Below are 27093 nucleotides of genomic sequence, written 5' to 3'. Positions count from 1 at the left end.
TTGATTGATTGTTGGTTGCTTACCGTCCAGTGGCAAACATTTCATGCATTTTCAGGACGATGCCAAGAAAGAAAAGTAAAACAAAATAACCACGAATAAAAAAATTATGAGGACAAACAATATGAGACAAGTGAAATAACGTAATATGTTAGATGAAAAAGCGAGAATAATTATTGTTTTTTAATAAAATGTTCTTTATTTTTCGCAAATAGTTACCATGTGATTAATATTGCATCTGTTAAATAATTAAATATTACTTTGCAAAATGTGTTTACCATTCACCAGCATTACTTTTTAGTTATTTTCAAGGGTTACATGTTCCTATGAATAAAAGAAACTTGCACATTCATTTTGTTTTATTCATAATCTATCAACGTCATGTTGCTTGACAGTGTAAAGCGTTAACTAAGGACTAAGGTACACCCTACTGCTGGTGAGCTCAATATGGGGATTTTTTAATAATAAAATTGCCTTTAAATTGTCAAGATAATTTTCTACGTGGAGTGATTCTTCACAAGTGTTTCCGTCACTCAAGCTAAATATAAGGACGTTCGTTAAATAGAGTAACTCATGGAGCTATCAAAAATCATAAATTGAATGATAACAAACACAATTGTTGCTTTCAGGGAAAAAAAAGAAGAGCATATACAATGTAATATATAGACAATAGTTCACACGTTAACATTTAACTTTTGACACCCCTCGTACTACTGTGTTCAATATAATAAGTCTTAATAGAGACGTCCGGAAATGCGACATAATATATTTAACTTATTACACATAAACTAGCTCAAATACATATAATGCATTTGTATTTGGTTTTCAAAAGGTTCATTAAAGTTATTGTTTAATTGAGATTTGTTTTGTGGGAGACGGTAGATAATCCAAGTTGAATCATGGTCCATCGCCCATCACAAATGCATTACAAGTCCTATACTAACGGTAAGAACAAGATTTACCCTTCTAAATATCTTCGGGTGCTTTGCAGAATTATTCATTTCTGTCAGCTGTTTGTTGTGTATGAGAGTGTGTGCTTTATTGACGCTAAAGTGTATTTATTATTTTTTTTTTCATAAATATTTATTTATATTGTTTGTTAGTTTTCTGGTATGTACTTTCACTTGGATTTCAGTTATTTCTTTTTAGAAAATTCACTTCAAAGTGCGACTGAGTTATGTGTTATAAATATCGCTGTGTTTCTTCTTTTTTTTTTAAATGTAGATGTATTTTCATCAAACAACAAGTCCAATCCGAAAATGTCACGATTGAAAAATAATGAAAATGCATATAAAATCAAATAAAGGGAAACCACTCTAATCCGCCACTCCAAAATATTATAAACGATCAAAACTAAGACGATAGTATGTACGATGAACAGGACAAATGTGAATTACTTAACACATATATTGGTTTGATGAAGAAAATGTATACTGATGTTTGCTCAAAAACCGATATCATTGACGAATTAGAACTAACCGAAAATGAAGTGATCGACATCTTCAAGATTCTTGATCCTTATAAGGCAAAAGGTCCCAACAAAATTAATCATTAAAAAAATATTGTTAATTAAGAACCACCTTAAAATAAATTACAACAGCAATCGAAAAACACCAAACCTCTATTCATATTTTCTCTCTGACATTGTAAATATCAATCTCTGTGGAAACGAGCCAATGTGATTGCCATATTAAAATAAGTGTGACGCATCTCTTTCATCAAATATAATCCACTGATCAATATCACAGAAAAGTTGTGTTAGAAAATTTATAAGTTATTGTAAGAGATGTGTATAATAGAATTGAGAATGGAAACGGGAAATGTGTCAAACATGTTGAAAACCATTTAATGAGAAACACATTAATATTTGAATTCTTTTTTTTTTATTGTTAAAACACTCAATTGTTGTCTATCAAATACTGAAACTCTACAATTTGATTTTGAATTAGCTAGAATTTTGTTTAAAGCGTTCGACAGGGTTTTGCATAGAAATTTACTAAAGAAAATGGGAATTTATGGAATACAAGGAAATCCTTTTAAATGGTTCGAAAATTATTTTAAAGACGGACAACAAAAAGTTGTTTACAAAAGTTCATCTTCTGGTTATACTGGGTACCTCAGTGTTCTGTAGTAGGTGACGTAATGTTCCTTATCTCTATTAATATGATCAACGATATTGCTGAAAGCTTAAAGTCCTTAACCAGATTGTTTACTGATGACACTTCATTGAGGTATTCCAATCGTAGTGCTGAAGATATCAAAACAATTATTATATATCATGACTTAAGCGAACTAAATGAATGGTTAATGTCGTTTTATCAAGAAATAAACCAGACATTGTGATCTTTTCAAATTCCAAGTCCATTGGTTTGTTTGAATTTTCTGTTGATAGCAAAATTATATCAATATCTACAAGTCATAAGCACTCGGTTGTTACACTGCCTAAAAATTGATAAATGGAACGACCAAATTGACAGTAACAAAATATATGTCAACAAACATTTAGGATTGTTAAAAAAATTAAAATTAAAATTGAATAGTCCAAAATGTTACACTGCCTAAAAAATGCTAAATGAAACGACCAAATTGACAGTAACAAAAAAGATGTCAACAAACATTTAGGATTGCCAAACAATTATAATTCAAATTGAATAGTCCAAAATTGACAGCCTTTTTAATTACCAAATGATGGCGATTGTTAAGTACTAATAGGTTTTTCGGAGAAGTGAATATATGTTGTATAAAACTGTGTCAACTTAACTTGAAGTGAGCCGTTTCCGATGAAAAAATAGAAACGTATCCTTGTGTGTGACGTAGTTTACAGGCTAATAAGTCAGAATCTTGAAAAATGATATCTAGTTTATATCTGTCCCTCTTTTAACATGCTTGTAAAATCTGATATATATATGCTTATGTGGTATTGTCAAGTTTACACAGTTTTAAAAAATTACAAAAGGATGCAGCGTGATACGCTGAGAAAGGGTGTGAAGCTATAACCATACATCGATACTGTCGAAAAATTTAATTTACCGTTGTAACTGGCTATGCACTGGAACATATTCAGTAATCAGTTTCTGCGTGTATACAAATGATGTCAGTAAATCCATTACGAAATTACGAAATGCAAATCAATAAATCCTTTACTAGTATGTAGACTTTCACTAGATAATTCATCATTTTCCATTCTAAAATCAGAGAATGGAATAAATTGGTCCATTTGGTTCGTTCTGTGGAGTCACGATCTAAGTTTAAGAGTTCTCTACTTGCAAAATGTCATTTCATGGCCTTAGCGAATTAAATATCATCTTGACGCAAATAAGATGCGGTGCTGGATTTCAGAATATTTACAGTAGGTGGTCAATTCATAAAGATAATGATTTTTTTATTGGCTGAAAGTCGAAGCACGTCATCTCGTCATATGGTTTCAATTCTATATGAAAAAAAAATATTAAGATCCGCCCACCTAATTAAACAACACTAGGCGACCACAACTAATGACCCTTATTTTCGTTGTCCGCGAGTATAGTTTCCTTGAATTATAATAGTTGTTTTTTGTTTTTATGCCCCACCTACGATAGTAGAGGGGCATTATGTTTTTCGGTCTGTGCTTTCGTTCGTCCGTTCGTCTGTCCGTCCGTCCGTCTGTCCCGCTTGAGGTTAAAGTTTTTGCTCAAGGTAGTTTTTGATGAAGTTGAAGTCCAATCAACTTGAAACTTAATACACATGTTCCATATGATATGATCTTTCTAATTTTAATGCCAAATTAGAGTTTTTAACCCAATTTCACGGCCCACTGAACATAGAAAATGAAAGTGCGAGTGGGGCATCCGTGTACTATGGACAAATTCTTGTTATTTCCTATTTCTCGTTCATTTCTAAGTTTTAATCAGGTGGACATGAAAGAAGGTAATTGAAATTAACTTTTGAACGTTTAATTTTAACTGATATATTGAAAGACGGTGTGATCAGGCCAGGTAACAGGTTGAAAAAGGTAACATTTTTTATTTTTTTGGAACATTTCTTGACTTGTCCATACGGTATAGATGTGTTTGGGCTAAATTTGTGAGCTGTAAAGGTTAAATTTTTTCAAATGTTGGATACATTTTGGGACATGTACTGTACATTATACACACAAAAGATTGGGCTAATTGGTAGGGTGGGGATTTTTTAATATGACAAAACGTTATGAAGAACGAATAGGGAAGTTACTTATGGTCTGGTTAGACATCATTATAGCGTCTATCAATTGTTTGCATATACATAACCATTCAAATGATTAAGTTAATAAAATTGAGAATGGAAATGGGGAATGTGTCAAAGAGACAACAGCCCGACCAAAGAGCAAAAAAACAGCCGAAGGCCACCAATGGGTCTTAAACACAGCGAGAAAATTCCGCACCCGGAGGCTGGCTTCTTTTATAGTTGTAATATTTTCCGCGATCATGTAGATGGTGTTATTATGAGGACTTTCAGTATTTAACCATTTTGTTATTTAACTGCTTAAAGCAACAATACTATAGAACGAAATATGCATATTTTTCATATATATTTTGAATACAACTTTTAAATAAACAGAAATATTTTTTTTAACATTTATTACTCCTATATATATATATATATATATATATATATATATATATATATATATATATATGCTTCGCTTTGCTTTGGTCATTTCATTGTTATGATTCACGCGCCATTCATGAGACGTATGAAGACGATACAAGCTATCTAATTATAAACCTTGTATCTGATGGTTTTTATCACATACCCATTTATTTTGAACCTGTAGATATATTTTGGTGTTTTGTATTGCTGTGGTGCTGCATGACATATACCCCCTACTCATTTTACACCGATATGTTTAAGATTACACTCAATAAATACTGACACCTTATCTGTTCCTAGTTGCATTCAGAAATGCGTATTGTGCACAGAAATGTATGTTGCATGTTCTGTTCCAGTATGAGGAAGTTTATTAAAATTTGTCGTTATCACTATGCATGTCCATTGGAAACATGAAAACATAAACATGTTGTAAGTTTTCTTCATGCAATAATTTCAATTGCTACTTGTCTGGATGAAATTTTGTATATGGAGAATGGTATTCTCATACGAACTATCAGATACTATAACATGATGAGACATTTGATGTACTAGTAAAATCAGTGTCTCTACATTTGTACTTGCAGTCATTTATCTTTTATAAAGAAGTGTTTCTTTAACGAGAATATTTGGATGAATGCATTTGAGGCAAACATCATCTTGGTATACTCTGACTTTTCCTCGATTTTGTCACTGGACCTTTGTCTGTTTCTTAGCTTTTCAACATTTTCGCCTCGAGCATCACTGATAAGTGTGCATCTGGTGCAGTAGATTTTGTGCCGTCTAATACGGTTATACAGGTGAATATTTTCATTTTGTTTCTGAAATATTTGTGTGTAAAATTACACAAAGTAGGGCAAAACAACTTCAATATTATTAAAAATATCTTTTCATAGTCAAGTTTCTATGACATTAAAATGGCAAGTGTTACTACACCAAATACAAGAACAATCATGATTATACTCAGACAAAACGCTCTTCTTCGAAGACTCTGTATTGTTCTGATGTAGTCGTTTAAATTTTCTGTCTGCAACAAAACAAAAATATGTGTCATTGGAATAAGTCATCGATTTAGTATTTTGATATTGTTAGTAAAACGTTCTCTTTTTTCAAAATTGGTTTCAATTTGAAAAGAACTTATGTAAATAAATGTTGCCTGTTTCGAATTAAAAAAAAACATACATGTACATGTGATAACATTCTTTTAGGGTCTTGTTTACTTGTTTATTCTCAAACACATTATATCTATATTGTCATAATATCAATACGTACCTTTGAATAATTAGGAATAATGAATATACAAATGTCAATACACATTATTTTACATTACTAACATGGTTAAACTAAAATAGGTTTTGCTCATTGTTGAAGGCCGTACGGTGACCTATAGTTGTTAGTAATACATGTAACTTCTGTCATTTGTCATTTGGTCTTTATTGGAGTGTTGTCTCATTGGCAATTATACCATCTTTTTATTTTTATATTAAAAGTCTCAACTGCAAGAAAATAGTGTGTTGTGTAATTCTTATTTCATCAAAGAAAACGATGGTCGTCTATCATTTAGTATTGGAACTTGAATAATAAGAATAGAACTGCGATTGAATTGCAATTGCAAAATGGTCGGAAATTTATTTTGCGTAGCTGCCGAAATATAGCAGTTTGTTTTTTTATATCTAATGTAACTTACATTTTCATAGTCTGTTGTCGGGCGCGCGTGTGTTTATGTGTTTTTGTTTTTGTGTGTAAATCATTGCAAATAAAAAAAAAATAACAACCTGATTAACTACCACTGATGGTACTGCAACAACTTGGCTAGTAGCAGGATTAAAGCGCATGTCAACAGTTTGCCTTGGCTGTACACTAGGGTATACAGGTCTCTGTCCAGCAGTATAACCAGAAAAGTTATAGTTTTGATAACTATGGACTTGACTCGGCATTATTCCTTGATACTGATAAACACCGTTCGAAAACCCCGTCTGGAAAGGTCTATGAACAGAACATTTTTCCATGTGGGGTTTCCATCCACATGATTGGCATGTATAAATAGTTGCAATAAATGGTTCGTTTTCATCTGACTGTTCATCAGACATGTCGTATTCGTCACCAAAATCTGACGTTGCGTCAGCATCAGCAGGATGACCGGAATGTTGAAGACTGCTATTTTCATGTCTGTCTATTGCAGGGAGTCTAGATTCAGTTATATCTATAGTTTTATCTGTACCGTTAGATTTAAGGTCCATTTGTTCGTTTTCTGATTTCAAATATGTCTCAGTTCTTTGCTGATTTTGTGCCGATTTTCCAGACCGTAACGAATCATTATCATTGCTGTCACGTCTAGTAGATGTGTCACATTTATAATTATTGTCTCGAATCTGAATGTTTTCAGACAATGTAGTATCATGTATGGATTCCGTGTTACCATTTTCTGTTTTATTTAGCTTTGCGTTTTCTTGGTCGTCAATATCTTGGCCCGGTTGGTTCTCCATTTAACTGTTAAAAGGCTAGAAAATGAAAAGACAAAGTAATTCATTGTTACTCAACATTTAATTCACATAGTGTTTATGTTACCCTTTACATATAATAACTTAGTTATTGGAAAATAGTCATCGATTAAAGTTGACCATTGCTTTTGAAGCACTTATCTAAACTAACCTGGCCTATATTCACGATATTAATCAATTGCTATATACATTTGTGAGAATTTGACAAACCTGTAGAAGGTTTTACTTTTCTTGAGTTAATTATTTTATCAAGTTTCAAGTCATAAAAGGAATATATTTTCCATAACTAAAGCTCAAAGGTACTGCAGTATTTTCAGTACGTCGTATTTTAAAAGTGAAAGTGCTATTATCATATAAACGAGCTCTTTACTCATATTATATATAATTTCATGATAAGAAGAAAATATCAAGGTGTGCAATAGGTGCGTTTAAAAACAACAATTTAAAATGGAAAAGAAGAACTTTCAGTACCATCTTCATAAAAAAATATTTATACAATTCAATGAACTGAATCTGTTAATCGTATTTGGTGTATTGTTTTTAGTTTGCAATTACTCTGGTCATTATTTTTAAGTCAATAATTGAGAGTTGACATAATTCGCTTCAGTGACATTAGTTTCTTTAAAATCGATATGGAACGTGTTATCTTCTCTTTTGTGCTTTTAACCAACCGCCTATTCATTACTCAGTCATTCATACAATAGAGTCAATACAAACATCTTAAAAACAAAACTGTTTGTGTTCGATACATTTTTCCGATATATGTCGTCTCTATTATGCCTGAAATATTTGTCACTTGACGTTATCAAATAACAATGCACCATCCATTAGATTTTTGTTTCGTTTCATCTTTGTTTGCATGCTGGAATTTCAATTCATAAATAACCAATGTCGATCGATTTTACACTGAAACTTCATTACATATGTGTATGTTAATCCAAATAAAACATTTACAATATTTATAGTGCTCATTCATATTACATTTTCGATTAGATGTTTTAAGAGAAAATACATGTTCCTAGAAATTTATTATATACTGTCAAAATTAGTTGTGAAGAGTAAAAGAAATTGATAATTATCTGCTATTTATTTACCTTTCTAGCTCCTGTCCCTCGACCTAGGAGTATATCATCTGACATCATTATGAACATCAACTATTCATGTTTGAGAGTGCTTGCAATATTGTATTTCAAGAACCGTGAACCGGAAAAATCAACAATAACATAAAATGAAGGAATTTGATAGATATATCGACAATCAATAATGACAACGGAATTATCCAAGGGAGACAAGTTACTTCAATGAAGCGATGTGTAATTCCATAACCACTTCAGATTATGTTAATGCATGATAGTAGTTCAGTCTGAAAAGGCGAGGCTTATAATAATTCAATTGATTGATTTATTTGATTGCTGACTGTTTAAAGCCAGTGGCAAATATTTCATGCATGTTTAGCAAGAGAAATATAAAAATATGTGAGGGTGAATTTTTTTTGGTTATGTTCTTATAATTGCTTTTGAAATATCTATCACTCTACGGATATCAATATTTATCAATTGAAAAATTAAATACAATACACAGGCGCGGATCCAATTATTTTAAAAAAGGAGGAGGAAAAGGGGGGGGGGGGGGGGGGGTCCAACCTCCGGAACACCATGAAATATTCACATGATTTAAAAAACAAAATAATAATAATGAAAAATCGACAAATGGAAACAAATGGGGGTGTTTCAATCCCCGAAACACCCCCTACTCCTGGATTCGCCAACGAGACAGTTAAAAATATATTGCAATGTTAAGTGTAAGTGTTTCTACACTGCTGTCTAGTATGTACTTGTAGGTTAATGTTACATTGGATAAGTATGTCATGTCATTTTATTATATGTTGTCTGCTCTATGGTCGGGTTGTTGTCTCTTTGACACATTCCCCATTTCCATTCTCAATTTTATGTCATGTCATTTTATTAAAGTTTACATTAAAAATTAACTGTTAAGAGATAAATTCAACTTCAACTTTTTTCACTGTCCAATTTACCAATCAGTCTTATGATAACACACATAGCTTTTTATGTTTAAGACTATTATGGTGTTGATTTGCGATCTTCGATTCTCGTGTTTAAGAAGAAGGTATATTACTACCCATGCCGTCTTACAATCTAAAATAGTTATAGGTAACTGCACATTCAGTTGTGTGAGTGGAGTGTATAAAAACATATAACGTGTACACGGATCTCCAGAAATGATATATTTGCAACTATTTGTATTTATAATTTTTTTTTCAATACAATCGCGATTTTGCAGGTACGCAAATTGGATTATCACGATTTTTAAATATTTGCATTGTCTCACTCTTGTTTTGACGTCCTTGGTCTGGTTGATAATTTTTCTGTGTTCATTGACTGTGCTTACAGTATCTTAAGAAAGCACATAAAAGCACGTACATTTTAATATGAAACATAGCAAAAACATACTCTATATAATATTAAAACTACTTAAGAATAGAAAAGCCATGAAAAACTTGTGCACTCTATCACAGTCAACAAAACGGCCGTGACATCCTGCCAACAAAAGGCAAATAAATGCATTTAATAAAAAAATACTTGCATCTGCAAAGTATTGCAACTGAAGACAGATTTACTATTGTGGAGCTATCTCCTGTATCACTATAAACAGCCAGTAACCCCTAGATTTGATATACTGCAACGGGCTATATTCCTGAATTGTAGTGCAATTACCCTTTTATAATATAGTAATAAATATTTCAGCAACATTAGTAATATTTCGTCCAATTCTTGCAGCTCTGACTCCTAATATAAGGACGAATGTCCTTTTCCGCCATCTTGTTTATCTCCCGTTTGATTGCTTGCAAATTAAAACTGTTTTATTCTGAACCTGTCTATTGCGTACCAAACTCAATGGAGAAAGTATAGAATGCAATATCGGTCAAGATGCGATATTTTTTACTCTTCGGAAATGCTCTACTTTTTAGGTATATTTGTGAAGGAATACCTGTTACATGTAAAATTTTAGCAAATATTGCATTTTAATTTTACATAGAAATCTACATGAAATATTTTTACCATTTTATTTATTAACCTAATGTTGTGATATTTGTGCGTTTTCCAATAAACAAATCAGTAAGCAATGACAAACCACAACACAGACAATGGACATGCAATACATTAACCAAAAGAAAAAAAAAACGTAAAAAAACAAACAATATATTATATTCACTTCATTTGAACTATGGTGGATAGTAGGGTCATTGGCAATCATTCCATATCTCTTTTATTTTTATAATACGTCTAGTCCTCCAACATTCCAAGGAAACCCTAAACTGAACACGAACCAACGGTAAAAGTGAGTAAACTATTTAGTGCTCAGGAAGAATGAACAGTTCCTGTTCTACTATAGATACCTGTCGTGTTTAATTACAGGGAAAATGATGGAAACAGTTTTTGTCTTTCAGTAATTTGCGCAGTCTTTTCATTTAGGACCAAACAGTCAATTTAACCTTGAATATATAGCATACTAAATGTCTTACTTACTGTCCGGTATGCAATTGGCATGTAGGTCAACAAAGGACGTACGTTCCAGAATCCTATTCTGGGATTTGTTTTAGCGCTCAGCTCTTCATTCCTGTCAGCAGCTTCCTTGTGGCTTTCACCACTTGCAATCATACTTTTTCCTTAAAGGCCCCTTTGCACAGTGATTGTTTTTTATTCTTTTGTTGCTGTTTTCGTAACTGAAATCTATTTACGGTATAGATTTGTTAGCCATATTCCGAACCCTCTACTTGGAGGGCCAGGGATTTTCTGTCAAGGTTTCCTTCCTTTAGATAACTTACTGACCAAGGCTGATGAGCCATTATTTGCCAGTTTTCTTTCCCCTATGCAAATTACCTTCTAAGGATATCGATCTTCATCTAACCGGCTATTTACCCATTACAGTTGGGGCAAGGTTGATGATAGTAAGGGCGTAATATTCCTTTATATTCTAGATTCGCTCTGAATTTACTAACTTATAATACACGCGATGGATTTATTGATTTTTCCACAAAAAATTTCACTGCCGAGTAAAAATACCTTTAGTCATGAAAATTTCAGTAAAACTTTTAAAAAGATACATTTTTATCGTAAAGTTGTTTTTGTTTTTTTGTTGTTTTTTTTGTGAAAGGAGTCACTTGGCAATTTGAACTGTGGCTAAGCGTCAAAGCTTGTTTTGATGCTTTTGTATCTTTAGACATTTTCCTCTCTTTCTTGTGATTTTTTGAAGATATGAACGGAAATGTGTGAAGTTCTTTATTTTATGCAAGAATAATATTATGTATGAAGACTAGTCTTATCTCTAACAAATCGAATGATTGAATGAATATTTAAACCAAATGTGTATTGGAATTATCTTTCTTCCAATACAAACACATCTAATTCAGAATATGTACTTTTCTTAGAAATCGTATTATGTGGAAAAATGTATTCCTTATCTATATCACTTAAAACATTAAATAGGAAATACAACATAATGTTTTTTTTTCTTCTCTTGCGCTAATTTCAAGGACAAGAGATCTTGGTTCACAACCAGTTTGAACTATGTGTTACGTAAAACAGTTTACAACTAAATTAGTAGAACAACTGGACCAATACATATACAACATAAACTAAAACTGAGGAACAAGTTACGAAAGAAAAGAAATTCGCATATACACGTAGAATAGAAAATGAAAACGGGGAATATGTCAAAAATACAACCATCCGACCAAAGAGCAGAAAACAGCCCAAGGTCACCAATCGGTCGTCAAGGCAGCGAGAAAATCCAGCCTTGGCTAAACTAGTCAATGCAAGTTTAGATTGTTTAAGACTGCTAGAATTAGAACAAACCGTGGTTAAACTATTCAATTGGGCATTTTCAGGGTTTTAGAGTGCTGGAATTAGAACTAATCATGGTTAAACTATTCCATTGAGCATTATATAGTTTAAGATTTCTGGAATTAGAACAAACTGTGGTTTGACTTTTTAATTGAACATTATATAGTTTTAGAGTGCTGGAATTAGAACAAATCATGGTTAAACTATTTAATTACATGTAAGCATATACTACAATGTAGTTTTTACGTGCTGGAATTAGAACAAATCAATTAATTCAAGCATCAAGTAATGCACACCTTATACATGTATGGATGTATAAATCCACTTCTAAATAAAGGAGAAAACATTATCTACTAAATAAAATTAAAACCTTCTTCTGGTTATCGAAGATGCATTACTGTTTTCTCTCTATCAGTATTTGTAAATTGAGAGAGGCGAAAGATACCAAAGGGACATTCAAACTCACAAGCCAAAAATAAACTGACAACGCCACGACTAAAACGAAAAAGACAAACAACGGTATGCAAAACAAAACATAGAAAACTAAAGACTGAGCATCACGAACCCTACCAAAACAGTGGTTTTATATTATTTTGTTGTTCAACACACAGGTTCTAGTCTTCACTGTATATTTACATTAATTTACTAATCTGAGTTTCTTCTGTCATCATATACAAAATTCTTCATAATATATGTGTGTTCGCTAGACCTATTTGGAAGCTTCTATCACCATGAAGGTAAAACAAGAGAAACTCCATTGGCTGCAGAAATCAAGTGATATAATAGTATGTTCCTAAGTTTTCGCTTATACACTGTAAAAATGGTGTTTAGAGTCTAAACATAATCCTAAACGCGAATTTTGTTCTCACTTGAGCACATGTTTAACCTTAAACATGTTCTACTTTGTGCATATGTTTAGGGTTAGAACACCATAATACTGTCTCATAAGAACATGTTAAACCCTAAACACATTTAACCCTCTAAAACATGTTTAGCCTCTAGGTGTTCCTTTCATAAACATGCTTAACCTCCGTCATGTTCCAATTCTAAACATATTTAGCCTCCGTCACGTTCCCATCTTAAACATGTTTATTGGATATATTTGTGCTCGAGTACTCGTGGTAAATACTACTGTTGTCATCCAATCAGTCATCAAAGACCATACATTAACTCCAACATCTACTGTAGGGGTCTAACATTACATTGGAATCTTCAGATGTGCAAGCAATCGCAACCTGAAACAGATTAAAACAATCCACAAAGTATCATGTATAAAATATCTTAATTTTGATAATATTTCTTTGAATATAATTATACGATACGTCTGTTTGCGATTCTTTTTATAAATAATTAACAAAAAACGAGAATTCAGATGTGTAGATGTAAAACAAATTTCAAATGTATGCCTCCCCCTTTTTGTCGATATTGCAAAGAACCTTGTGGTGTTTGAAATTTCCTGTAAGGACACTCTCTAGATTCACCTAAGTACATTGTAGTTGACAATAATAATAGATAATACTTATCTGACAGTTCCGTTGTCGCTTTTTGAACCATCCATGACATGAATTGTTGATCTTCTGCATCCCGGAATTCAAAATTTCAAACGTAAGATTATTTGCGCACGCGCCAACAATGCTTCCTATTGTTTGTTGTGTTCTAAACCTAAACATGTTTAGGCAAATGTCATGTTTAGCTTCTAGTTATATCTAACTTCAAGTGTCTAGTGTTCTAACCCTAAACATGTTTAGAGGAACATCACGTTTAATATTGAAGTGTTTAGGATTACAACATTATCCTAAACATGTTTAGATCTAAACATGTGCTCAAAGTGTTCTATCTCTAAACTCCTTTTTTACAGTGTATCGTTTGCACTGATGCATGTATTTCATAACGGTAATTGATTTCTAAAATTTACCCAGTATCATAAATAAGCTCTGCCTATCAACACTACACGATCTAAAATAATTTATTTCTTGTCTTAATTCATGCAAATATAAAAAATTCTTGTAATATCAGAACTGACTAATTGGAAGAATCGTTATTCAAATCAGTATAAAGAGTTTTTCTATTGACATTTACCCCTTCTTTCCATTATAAAAAAATTATTAATAGGAATAGATATGAAAAAAAGTTCGAAAAAATTGTTTACGACAATTTCATTTTGCCAATCAGTTATAACATAACATTGAACATTTTGTTATCCTGTTCTTGGAAAGTATGTAACTTTCAGAAGCAACGAACGATGATAATTTCAGTTTTTATTTTAATACGACATGGTCCAATACATGGTGACACGAAATGCTATCATTGTATCTAAAGCCTCATTATGAATCTGTGGGTTAAAGTACAGTAATTTAAACGGTGTTACTTTGCACTTAGTTTTGTCCAGTTCGTGTTGGGATTGGTGTCTTGCATTAAAACTTGTATTCTGATATCCATTTTTATCTATGTAGGATTACGATACGGATTCGGAGATTGAAGAAAACGTTTAGTACCATATTTTTGTTTCACATAATGACCCATTTGATGATACTAACTTTTCATGATATTGCGTTTTATATTACAAATAATCTGAATAATTCAGCATACAGACGGCGTAATTAAGGGTTATTGAACTCTTAAAAGCGATCCTCTCCTGTACTTAAAATGTTATAACATATATCTGTCATAACAGAAACACGTTTGAACTTTCAATAAAACTAAAACCAGAATAATATATATGGTTATTAATTGGTACTATCTCTAAAAACAGGCTTCTATTTTCTATAAAGGATCACTGCTGATTTTGTTATTTATAAATACAACACTTGTAATTCCGGGTTAGCGAGCAGGTCAAACCAATTAGTATAAGAGTTATCGTTTTTGGTCGTATGGTTGATCAAATTATTTGCATAATGTACTATGGCTTTATCACTTTTCTTGATATTAATTTGATTTACAATTGTTTTATGCCAGCAAGCTTCCTTATTACAAGATTCCTAGACAATAATAGTACTTTCTCGGAATTTCAAAACGACCAATAAGATTTTTCTAGATTCCGAAGCATTTGACTTTAATGTGCTCTTTGACACACGACTTAAGCTCCATTAAATTTTCGATACTTCTGATCGACAGTTTATGCTTTTTTTCCTTTATGTTTGAAAAATAGATGAACGCAATTTCTCAAATACTATATATTCTGTTGTTTTTAGTTGAGAAATAACATCTGCTTTATATGTATATGGTTCTTTCATGTTTATCGGCCAATATCCGATCATTTTGTCTTCTCTTTCGACGGGTGCCACTAATAGAGCAAGAACTGCTTACCATTTCAGAGCACCTGTGTCAACCCTGGTTTTTCGATGGGGTTCACGTTGTTCTATACTTAGTTTTCTTTGAATTGTTGTTTGTATTTCTGTCGTTTTAACTTGAAATAACAACGATATAAGAAATCAGCATTAAACAAAGAAAATTTGCTCAGCAGAGCCTAGATTGCATTTTCATCTTTTCTAAGCCTTATCCTTACATTGTTATATCAACTCTATATAAATAACACATAGCTGAGAGGGTGGTAGAGCAGATTGTTACCCCGGGGAGACATTGTCAACTGAGGCGAAGATATGTGTTATTTATTTTTTATACTGAATGTTCTGTTATAACTGTCTATTAATTTTCAAATTCAAAGTAATATACTATGTCGTCTTGTACATAACAATCATCCGTATTTATTAAAGCGCAAACTTGAGCAAGCGTCTCTGTGAAGGATAATAGAGTATTTGCCATGGGATAGAATAAATTGTCTCCCTCGTATTAACCAATCAAAATCTGGTATTTTGACGTGAAGTATAATAAAATACAGTATTATCACCTATGGTTTTGGTTGAACGGTAGACGAAGCACCAGCGTGTTTACCACTTTGATGCACTTGGATCTAACATTTTTTTATAGATCGTGTAATTCTTACCCTTTTAAAAACATTTTGTATGTATTTACCTGGACTTATGATATTAGAACAGTAACCTTGGTCATACTTCTTTAAAATCGTTAACATCGACTTACAAACAACTTTGCTATATTTCAGACAAAATAATAGTAATCTGCCTTTGTAACAGAAGTATACTAATTCTATTTGTAATAACATAGTGTTAAAAATGTAAGACAATCAAAAGCAAAAATATATCTACTTATTCCCCGTGTCATTATACCAACAACACAATTATTGTATTATAGAACTAATCGTCAAAGAAATTTGTACTTTCATTGTTATTTATCTATTGGGGAAAACCAAGTTGACAATGTAAATTGGTCAGCACATATATGTACTTGATATCTTAATCTTTCAGCATTTATTTCATATTCAAAATAAAAATGAATAATGTTCTGTCTATGTCCCAGATAACAAGCTATAATCAATCTATTAAAGAAACAGTACTGACACCTCTGTAGTTTCAGTAAAGCCCATTGAACATTAGTTTACGTTAAACACTATCGTGACAAAAGCATGCCAATGACAATAAATAAGCGAACTATTGATAAAACTTACACAACAAGGAATTTTTCTTCATAATATACCGGTGTAAAAAATGTCATATCAATCAACATGATGTCAACCTGATTGCATTTGTTTTCTGTATAACAAAATCCAAAAGAGAATTAAAAAGTTTGTACTTGGCAGTCAATAAGTTTGTAAGTGGAACAATCGCTATTTACCTTTAAAATATGAATGAAAGATGTGGAGTACATATCAATGAAACAGGAACCCAACAACACAAATAGCCAGTTGACATCTACATAGGTTTTAAATTTTAATTATACAAGGCAATTCAACACAAGCCGTAAACAAATTTTTATTAAACAGTTAAGCTGCAATTAAAATATGAGACTATTTAAGAAGTAACAAAACTAGGGTCTTGTTTGCTCCAAAAAGATAAAGTGCAGGTAACTTACTCCAAAAAACATTTGACAGAGAAAAAATACAAATAGTTAAAAGGTATCGCTCACCTGGCAAAACTATGTTTTGGGACAAAAAATACTCAACTAATTTTGGAAAATATATTCTATTTCAAGCAGTTAAATTTTTTTTCAAGAGTATAAAATGAGAATTCATTCTTGTCATTATGACTTGATTAGTGAATATTAGGAAAGTCATGAACACGATCAAAGGAAATTGATGTTTGTGTATATGCAGAAGGTTTATAGTTTGAACTTTAGTCTCATAAACTATTACACCGTGTGTAAACTATATTAATTAAAGTCTTTTCTTTAAAAAACAAGCGATTATTTTTACTTTCTATTAACAATGGTGCATTTATAGGTACTATAAGTTGAAACTAACCATGGCCATAAGAACTTCAATGAATGCATAATCATTACCAGATTGTATAGGGAGCAGTGCAGAATGTAGGGAATTTTAGAAAGTGCCAAGAGTAAATATCATTTCATAAAATACGACGAATATATTGATTCTCTCTCTTGATAATTTGCATGTTTATTTGAATTTCATTACAAAGAAATATCTAGATACTAATAAAAAAATAACTTCATTTGGACATGAAAAAATAAAGACAAAATCAAGGTTCGAATCATATTTTTCTTTTCATTTGCCTAGATAGTATGTACAGTTGAATATCTATATCTTAGGATTATTTATGAAATAGTTATTTAACCAACTTTAAAGAACAACACATAATGTAATGCAAATTGTTATAATTTAATGTTGTGCCAAACATGTATGAAATTGGATCAAAACTTTTTTTTATTTCATGTACATGAAGTGATTCACTGAACTATTCGAGCGTCAACTGATGAGTCTTATGTAGACGAAACGCGCGTCTGGCGTAAATATAAAATTTCAATCCTGGTATCTATGATGAGTTTATCTAGTACACATTTTTGTATAGGGACCAGCTGAAGCCCGCCTCCGGGTGCGTGATTTTCTCGCTGTGTTGAAGATCTATTGGTGGCCTTCGGCTGTTTTCTGCTCTTTGGTCGGGTTGTCGTGTCTTGGACACATTCCCCATTTCCATTCTCAATTTTATTAACCATTGCTTTAATTAGCAAAGATCGTGGCACTCAGAATACGCACGAACTCAGATTGAAGTTTCCCTTTCTACCCAGACGAGGCTGCTTTCTTTATAAATCACACACCCAAAAGGACGCCCTTTTTATCTTATGTTGAAGGTCGTTCGGTTGCCTATAATTGCTTACATCCACTTCATTTGAACTTTGATGGATAGTTGTCTCATTGGAAATCATACCACATCTCCTTTTTTAAAGTGTATGCGTTTGTGATTGCACGAAAAGCGAAGCATCAGGATGTTTACCACTTTGATCTAACATTTTTTTATAGATCGTGTCATTCTTACCCTTTTAGCAAACATTATATATGTATTTACCTGTATTTATGATATTAGAACAGTAACCTTGTTATACTTCTTTAACATGGTTGATATCGACTTACAATATTTTGCTATATTGCAGACAGTATAATTATTATACATGTAATAATCTGCCTTTGTAACAGAAATATACTAATTCTATTTGTAATAACATAGTGTTAAGGAAATACTAACAACACAATTATTGTATTATAGAACAATTCGTCTAAGACAATTGTTCTTTCATTGTTATTTGTCTATTTGAAAACAAAAGAGAAAACGAGTGGACAATGTAGCTCGGTCAGTACATACTTTAGGGTATACTAGTTCTTGATATCGCATTAAAGGGGCATTAGCTACAAGATATAAAAAAATTAGAATATAATCGTTTTTTGTTCAATCATTAATGAAAGTGAAATAATGAAATAATTAATTCGCTTTTAGCAGCCAATATGTTTCAATTTTGTCTAAATAATCTAAAAACATCGATGATAAATTATTCACTTGTAAGTATCCGTATTCATGTGACCTTCAATTCAACCCCTTAGCTAGAGATAGCTTATTTAACCCCTTAGCTAGAGATGGGTAACGCATAACTTAGGCGAACTAAGCACTTAAAAGGAAAAGAATGCCAACATTGAAAGTGAAACAAGGGTTAATCATTTGGTTGACTGAATCGATTTACAAAAACTCATTCTTATACAGGTAAAAACGATGATTAACATAGTTTTAACCTATAATATGAAATCAAACAGACCTGGTAAAAAATCCAATTGCACGTGTTCGCTATTTATTTATATCTATATTTATATTTATATCGGTTTATGTACCAAGTCAGGAATATGACAGTTGTTATCCATTCGTTTGATGTGTTTGTTAGGTTTTTTTTTTATTTTGCCATTTGATTAGGGACTTTCCTTTTTGAATTTTCCTCGGAGTTCAGTATTTTTGTGATTTTACCTTTTTATATGACCGTCGGTAGTCTTCGGAGGTCACCTCGACGGTTAATTATATAGCGTCTAGACTTAATTACACACTAAATGCTGGTACATATTATCGAGCCCATGCATCGTAAATTATTTATTTTAGACTTTTCATAATTTGGATATACGTTTTAGTATGTTATAAATCTAATATGAGAATTTGAGTCAAATCGGTTAACATGAATTTGACATCTAATGCCTCTTTAAATTCTAGACATTTATTAAATTTAAAATAAAAATGAATATTGCCCTGTCTTTGTTCTAGATAACAAGTTATAACTAATCTATAAGATAATAGTAAAACTTTTAAGCCCATTGAACATACCTTTACGTTAAATACTATCATGACACAAGTATGCCAATGACTTTAAATAGGCGAACTATTGATAAAACTTACACAACCAGAATATTTTCTTCACAACATACCAGGGTAAAACAATGTCATATCAATCAACATGAGGCAAAAGGCAAAAGAGAATTAAAGTTGTTGACCAGTAAGACATCTTTGTTAGGAAAATTTGTATTTAGCAATCAATAAGTTTGTAAGTGGATCAATCGCTGTCATTTACTTAATATGAATGAAAGATGTGGAGTACATATCAATGAGACAACAACACAACAACACAAATAATGTAATGATGTCAACATAGGTTTTCTATTTTTCTTATTCAAATCTATTCTTACCAAAGCCTTGTTCAAACATTTAAGTATACATGTATATAATATAACGGGCAAATAAATTGCTCCAAAAAATATTTGACGGAGAAAAATATAAAAAGTTTTACCATATTCACACAATTTTATATTTTCACTCTTTTCTCGATAATATTTTGTTCGGGGTAGTAATTATTAAGTTTCAAATATACAGCTTCTTGAGTACGTTGAAGTGATATTAAGGCCAATTTTTTTCTTCAGTTCCAAGACCTGATTATTTATTAGCTTAGACATCCAAAGAATAAAACAAAATTTTCAAAATCGTTCAAGCCTTATCTGACACTCCCCTTTTTTCCCATTAAGCGGTTAAGTTTTTAGGGTCTCTCTATCCATTATTGTTCAAAATCTCATAAAAACTGTTGACATGGGCTATAACCCAATAAGGATACTAGTCTAAATATTTTGATGAATATAAATTTCGAAGGTATTAGTATTTTGCCCTCGTCAAATTTTCCCGATCTTCAATCTACATGTTCTAAAATGAATATTATTAACCAAGAAAATCAGCGATTGGTTATCAAATTTTGCCATTCTGTGTTCCCTTTGAAATTATTTAATGGAATGTTAATGTTTGGTTTATTCTGAAAACTCTTGAGAATAACGTTGTTATCATGTTGTCATGTATTCCAGCTTTTAATTTTACACCATGATTTGGGACAAAAAATACCCTACTAATTAAAGTGTTACTTGTCCTGTCTCGCTGGGCTCTAAAATTTCCCCCATGGGTTTATACAAGCTAAGCTTAGTGTAAATGTGCCTTTACCTTCCTGCTCGGTGTCAATCCCTGCCAACCTCGTCAAGTCCTAAATCTATAGCTCTTTGCCTTGCTCGTTCCGCAGTAAGAGAGGGATGCACTCGAAGTAGAGGTTGAGAGTACCCAACTGTGACCCTTGTGTCATGTATCCCTTCGAATCCCTCGGTACTGTACCAGTACCATCAAGACAGGCTTGGGAAACCCCCTAGTTCTACAGGGCAATTCCTAGCTATGGAGTATCAAACTCCAACAAATTACATACCAGAGTTTCCCAAGGTTGCTAGTCCTGGAAATATGTCTAACTATGAGACGATAAACTGCGTGCTCAACACATCCAAAATCCTTGACTTTGTGTTACGTTAACATGTAAATGTATTAACTGTTCAGATCTGAACTGACACAAACATACTAGTACTTCACAATATAAATGCACTTAATAAAACAATCTCAAAGTCCTGATGACAATTTAATTATTATCGCCCTGAATTTCCAAATGAAACTAACTTATATGTAAACCCCTATACATAATTTACAACCGACTAAATAGAATATGTCTATCACCCTAAAAACTAAGGGATGTACATGACCATAAATTTTATGACTTTTGTCAAAAATCTCACCAATATAGTTCCTCTCTATATAAAGTTTAACTATAATTTACATAATATAAACTAATCATAACACCCCTCGTTATATCGGTTGCATCTTCTAAACATATTTGTACATTTTACATGTGAAAATGTGAGGCAAACAATTAATAAAAATCCTATACAATACAATTATGCTTCACATGCACTCAACACAATACCTATGGCGGTAAATCCCAATCTGGGAAAACTGTTCTGTTTTCACTTCCCAACTACTGACGGCGCCTCACCTCGATATGATGACGGTGACCCAACAAGTCAAAGCGTACATTGTCATCTCAGATTTTTCGTTCACAGAGCAGTGTAATATTTCCACTTTCAGGGAAACGTTCTGTAACCACATTATATTGAACAGTTCTGTTATAGAACTTACCCTTGCCATACACTGCAAACCTTCATACTGTATAATCAAAAGTGTTGGAATTTGAGGTCTCGATCTTGACTTGAGCTGCGACGAAAAAGGCTTTACCTGGGATTCAGGTAGTTGTGAAACTTGGTGTTTCAGGAGAACTGCGGTTTCATTCTCCGGAGTATGATGTGCATCTGTGTCATTGTCTGTCCTACTTAAATGTAATTTCCTCTTTTTGCTCTTATTTTCTTTAAGACTTGGTGTCTCCGTATAGTTCACGTTCAAATTTTCACTCTCACAGTGAATTTCTTCTTTTTCTTCCATTACTATGGGACATTCTACTTGTTCATATACAATATTGTCTCTCCCCATTTTTTTTTAGAAGAATTGCTTACTCATTTTTAGTTTTATGATCAAAGACCGGTCAGAAACTGGCATTCATCTCAGCAAGTTTTGCAGGTACTGGAGGATTCCTAGGATTACAGTTTAATCCTTGGGCTACCATTTCTTGTTGTTAAGTGGTTAAAAGGTGAAGAACTGAAGTCAGAACTCTCAAGTTAAGTAAACAAGCAGGACTGTTTACTGGTCTCAAACAATATCTGAAAAACTCTGTCAACCCCATCTCCTTACATACTGAACGATGGATTTGCATCTGTATCCCTGTAACACGTGTAGCAAGGGGCAAATAAGACTTCTCATTTGGGAAATTCACCACTTCTTTAGCAGTCACTTTTCCTGCCTGTCTAATCATTTTCATAAGAGCTTAACCACATTAACTCTATGTTGATGAAATCCACTGTCTTGCATAAGTCTTGTGGAATGATAGGTCTGGGACATTACAGAAAGGTGTTAAGTCTCGTCTATTTACAACAGACAGTTCTATGGGAAGTTCTTCACAGGACATTAGCGGTTTGTTCGACTTTGAACCCATGTTCTCTCTCTTTTCCTACTCTTGTGACAAGTATAATACACAAGGCTTTCACTTGTCCCTACCTTGTTAGTACAGCACTGATCGTAATTGTCTCTACATTGATCAGGCTCTTCCTGTGTTCCTTTTTCATCAGATTCCTGGATAGATGTCGAGGACTTGGCTTAGGTTGGAATCCACTTTGCCTGCCGAGTTGTGTGGCTGTGAACCTCTGTGTTGACTCTTCTTTACTGGGATTCTCATCCGATGATTAATCTGAAGTTTTTGGTCCATGAACAATGTGGACATTTGATTAATGTGCAGTATTTTCATCTCCTATGACTAGTGTCATGTTCCTGTTCTGTACAGTTATAATTAATTCGACAACTTGGTTTTTTATGATAAAGTCACATCCAAGTATCATATCACATGAATACAGTTGTTGATTGAACTGTATATCTCTTATCTTGAACTTGGTAGGACTAGTAAGCCTGCATGGCATTGTTATGTTGGTACAAACACAATGCATGGTAGTCTCCCTAATAGCATAGGGCTTAGGCTCCAAAGTGTCAAAAACTGTGTCCTTTAGAATAGTTACTTCAGAAACAGAGTCAACTAGAGCAAGTACTTTCTTTCCCACAATAACCTCAACTTCAACTCTCAAGAGTTTGGCTGCTCGTATTGTTCTCACTGTACTTATTCCTGATATTGCTCCTTCAGAATCATTAAAATCATCTTTGTTTTTCTCTTTCCAACGCTCCTCCAAGGACTCTTCTTCGCGTTGGGTACTTGTTCGGAACTGAACCTGTGTGGTTTCCGGCAGTTCTTGAAAGCAAAATCTCTTATTCATAATGGATATGATGTCCGTGAAACTCGCTGTTTGTTATTTTTCAGGAGTAAGGTGTAGTATTCACTGGTTGCATCTTCAAATCACCAGCATAGCTGTTTCCTCTATTATTCGTCTGTCCACTCGGCAATACTAGCATAGCCATAACACTTAGTATAAAAGGCTTTCAAGTTTCCTTTCCCACTGTACCGGAGTGTTCTTTTGGGATCGAGGAAAGAAATTGTTTTATTTCAATTTTCTCTTCTTTTTTTTTGGACCCTTATTACTACTTTTTAATGTCGACTGCCTGTTTCAGATTCTGATTGAGACTCTTTAGTCGTTAGGCTTCTCCTATGACTGTGTCGACTATGTGATAGAGAGTTTATTACGCTTCTAACTGTCGAGAAGTCTTGGCGTGAATTATCAGGAGGTCTATAGTAAGCAGGTTCTGACCTTCGCTTGTTTCTGGTCTGGCGGTGTGCTGAAGCATCTGTCGTGTTAGTATCACACGTATGATTATAACCTACACAGGCTAGGGAAACCCCCTAGTTCTACAGGGCAATTACACAACATAAGTATTGAAAATATATTCTATTTCAAGCAATCACATGGATTTGTGAAAGTATAAAATGCGAGTTTATTCTTGTCATAATGACTTTATGAGTGAATATTAGGAAAGATCAAAGGAAAATGATGTTAGTGTATATCCAATGAGTTAATGCTTTGAACTTTAGTCTCATAAACTATTACATCGTGTATAAACTATATTAATTAAATTCTTTTTTTGAAAAATAAAAGCGATTATTTTTACTTTCTATTAACAATGGTGCATTTATAGTTGCTGCAAGTTGAAACTAATCATGGCCATAAGAACTTCAATGAATCCATAATCATTACAAGATTGTAATGGGAATAGTGTAGAATGTTTAGGGAATTTTCGCAAGTGTCATGATTAAATATATTTCATTAAATATGATCATCTCTCTTGAGAATTTGCATCTTTATTCGCATTTCATTACAAAGAAAAATTAAGATACATGTACTAACTTCATTCGGGTATAAAGACAAATTCAAGATTCGAATTATAATTTTTTGTCATTTGCATAGAAATTATGTATTGTTGGATATTATATCTTAGAAGTATTTATGAAAAAGATATTCAACCACTTTTAAAGAACAACACAAAATGTAATGTAAATTGTAATTATTTCATTTTGTGAAATACATTTATGAAATTAGATCAACATGTTATTTTTATTCTTTATTTTTTCATGTACTTGAAGTGAATCATTGCTTTCATTAGCAAAGAGCGAGGCACTCAGAATGCCTGACTTTGGGGTCATAAAACTTTCGGGCACGATTATCGTACTAAGACTCCATAGAGTCTATATGTAACTTACCCGTTGCAACCAGACGAGGCTGCGTATTTACAGATCTCATACAGTCAAAAAGGACCCCACTTTATAGTTAGGCTATTACTGCCGGACGGGAGACGTCCGGGTGATCTGTACCTCATTCCGCCCTTGGTCGATGCTTTTGAATGGTTCTTCAATTGCTATATTTATTAATAGTGATAGAACGTTCTTAGGTGTTGAAATACGACATGAAGAATACGAACAATTTAACATCCGTGTTTTATGTAGAATAATGGACATCTTCATGATTGATTCAAATGAACAACATTGTAGAATACAGAAGATAATGTAAAGTATGACACACTGCAAAAATTGAATAATAAGTAGAAGTAACACTTATATAAAACAGGTAAATTTATCTGTGCATATCGTGTCCTCAGTCTCCAGAAGTGTCCATTTGGTTGTATAGAAAAACAGTGATAATTGCTTCCCATTCGAGACAACGTATGATCATTTGAGTGAACAAGCGTTTCTTTATTGGTATAATTTCATACGATGTAATTTAAATTCATTCGCACATAGACCGTTGGCCGATGACCAACAGTGATGAATACATTTTAAACAGAACTAAATTAAAGCGTGCAGTTTTGTTCTGCCCGATACTCTCTTCTAATTAACTTAAACTTTGATCAGGAACGCCCAGGACTAGACGTTATTTATATTATAAAGTAGCATTGTTAAAGCAATCAAGGGTTAGAACTCATGATCTGCCGGAGTAAATATTGATAAAACTAACCTTAACCTCAATCTTTTCATAAGAACAGCATTTTAAAATTTGAAGAGGATTGGATCAAGCATTCGCATGTAATTACACGAAATTGACATAAAGTAAGGTGTAGTATTCACTGGTTGCATCTTCAAAACACCAACATAGCTGTTCCCTCTATTATTCGTCCGTTCACTCTGAAAAAGGAACATGTAGGTACAAGCAAATAATAATAAATGAATTACTTATTAAACACTAAAATTTTAATGGGTAATATGTGGTCAAAACCATTACGACATTGAGTCCAGTTGGAGAACGAGAAACCAAAAGATAAAAATATATTTAATGTTTTCTTTTTTGTGGAAACCATAGATAAAAGACACCGATCCAGTGATGTTAAAGGGAAAACGAGAAAATCAAAGCCCAAAGGACAACAAAGGTGAACAAAACAAATCATAATCACTAGACGACTGTATTGGAAAATAAAAACAAAAACTATTTACATGACTTTCTAAAGGAATACAGGGTGTGGCAGTAAAAATTTTCATTAAATTCCTGATGTAATGGTAGATACTCAATAATGTGATCATCTTTTTGTGGAGTATCGAAATGGGAGTTAAGAGTTGCGAGTTACATGTACAAAAGTCAAGTTGCAAGTTATAAAAAACGAGTTGCTAGTTAAAAAAAAGTCGTTTTGATAGTTACACAAGTCGAGTTGCGAGTAAAGAAAGTCGATTTGCGAGTGACTTTTTTAACTCGCAACTCGTCTCTCGACAATAAGAAACCCTCCTCCAGAATGGTAAGCATATCATGAATTCCATACCATACATATCTATCTGTCATCTAAGCCATTCATAATTATGTCGACAAGGGTTTAAGTTGACGATGGATCAGAAATACTGTAGAAAATACGTCTGCAGTTAATCGTGCCTCTTCCGCTGAATAACACTCAATCAATCTGAGATGGAATCTATTAACCTTTGTAGTGATGATTGAGGTTCGGCCTGAATATAACCCTGTCTAAGCAGTTTATGCGATAGTCATGGTGTCCACTCATAACATTTTCTATTGACTCAAGGTCCATATTATATTATGCAAATTAGCTGTTTCTAAAATTGCCGCAACGATAAAGAAAAAAATGTATATCTTAGATCAACTTGGTGTGTATAATCTTGAAAAATATCAAAAATAAAATTTCTTCGATAATGCTCCTGGACCATATTTCCTATTTTACTTGATTTTGACTGAAACAGCTTCATAATGGTAAAATAATTTTATAAAATTTAAAGCACAAAAATGTTTAACACCGCTTTCCAACAGAAAATGTATGTTTTACCTCGTTAGATTCTGTGACAATAATCCCATTTTATCAAGCAAGTCATTGCAGTTATCACAAGTTCTATAAAAGTGTATTAACTTTAATATTCAGGCACTTTACGTTAAGTGATGCTTTAAAAAATATGTACAA

The 27093-nt window shown here is 32.7% G+C and overlaps 1 long non-coding RNA gene across 1 annotated transcript; it reads right to left on the bottom strand.

Annotated features, from left to right (window-relative positions):
* Positions 1-5454: 5454 nt before the first annotated feature.
* LOC127705310 (uncharacterized) lies at positions 5455-8340 on the bottom strand. Its single transcript, XR_007983822.1, has 3 exons — positions 8198-8340; positions 6378-7103; positions 5455-5629 (listed from the first exon to the last, which is right to left on the bottom strand). It is a non-coding gene; the product is annotated as an uncharacterized LOC127705310 (long non-coding RNA).
* Positions 8341-27093: the final 18753 nt, after the last annotated feature.

The sequence above is a fragment of the Mytilus californianus genome, unplaced genomic scaffold (genome assembly GCF_021869535.1).
Source record: "Mytilus californianus isolate M0D057914Y unplaced genomic scaffold, xbMytCali1.0.p SCAF_6, whole genome shotgun sequence".
Lineage (NCBI taxonomy): Eukaryota > Metazoa > Mollusca > Bivalvia > Mytilida > Mytilidae > Mytilus > Mytilus californianus.
The sequence above is the reverse complement of the archived record's forward strand: the minus strand, read 5'-3'. Positions and strand labels throughout refer to the sequence as shown.